The sequence below is a fragment of the Lytechinus pictus genome, chromosome 1 (genome assembly GCF_037042905.1).
Source record: "Lytechinus pictus isolate F3 Inbred chromosome 1, Lp3.0, whole genome shotgun sequence".
NCBI lineage: Eukaryota > Metazoa > Echinodermata > Echinoidea > Temnopleuroida > Toxopneustidae > Lytechinus > Lytechinus pictus.
In genome coordinates, this window is record NC_087245.1 from 29361921 (window position 1) to 29363312 (window position 1392).

The following is a 1392-nucleotide window of genomic DNA, read 5'->3' on the forward strand; positions in this document are numbered from 1 at the left end:
TCCGATGTTCGTGCACGAGTAAAATATCTTATCAGTGTTTGTGAATTTATTCATATTATTGCAAGCGATTCAGGGGATAGGGTGCAACTAACTAGAAAACTCAATTAGTTAATAATATTGCTGGTGCCGATGGCATGTAAACATCGTTTGGAAAATTGTTTGACGTTATAGACTAGTGCCCAGGTTTTTTAATGAATGGGAATAGTCGACCGTAGTAAGAAGAAATAGTCTGCAAACACAGACTCATAATTGTACAAAGTAAAATATTGATATTGAAAAAAAATCTTATCATTATTCGAATTGGGGAATTTATACATATATATATAGGCCCTATATAATCCGATATGATTTCCGCTCCAATCGTTGGTTGCCGCATAGTGGATTTGATTTCAAACAACTTGTTCATTTTGGATTTCTCTTGATTTTATTTAATTGTTTCAAATTAAGATGATTATGTATGAGTTTTGTCTCATAATTTTTCTTAAAATCATTAGATTGATCAAAATTGTAAATTAAATAACTATACATGACAGGGGCGGCGAAACCTGGGGGTTTAAGCCCCCCCCCCCCTCCTTAAAAAGAAATGTGTACAAAAACGTAAATATGACTGATTGTGTTATTTTGCCTGGTCTTTCTTTGTCCCCCCCCCCTTCAAAAGCAATCGCGACCCCTGAATGGTAATCAGAAAAATATAGATGGCCTATTGCCCTTCCACCCCATCCAATTTCTTTGCATCACCGTTCACCAGTTTTCCGAATCCTGCTCTTCGCACTATCCCCCCCCCCCCCCCCTTCAAGAACACACTTTGTCAGCATGGTCATTTCAACCAGTTCTATAACAATTGTAGACTCATGAAAAAAGTACCATCCATATTTTTTTTTTCGAAAACAAGTCAGAAAAGGATTAATCAGTGCATGGTGTAAATATCAATAGCGCCAGCTTTTGTCTAAAACGAGCATATTTGAGAAAAGCTCTCTTCCCCATTTCCCTCCCTCCCTCTCTCTATTTCCCCTCTTTGAATCTCTTTCTCCCCCCCCCCCCCCCCATTTCACTCAATAACACCAAGTTATTTATCCTTTAATATTTCATTTTACATTTATTTTCTTCGACTACAAAACTACATGTACATGCGATTTGTCTGACAAGAGTTCAAAATGGGCTAAGATTTGTTTTAATAATAATAATACACATTTTGTGAAATCCTTCAAACATTATGTAATGCCTTGGGTTAAAGAGCATATGTCACTTTAGTGTATTATGTTTATCTTTTCTACCTTTAAAATATCAGAATGTCAAATCAGTTTATACAATCATGTAGCGTCGAACATTCAGAGTACATAGACCTATAAATCACTATAAAGGAAACATCGGTGGTTAAGAGGAGAAAAGGAG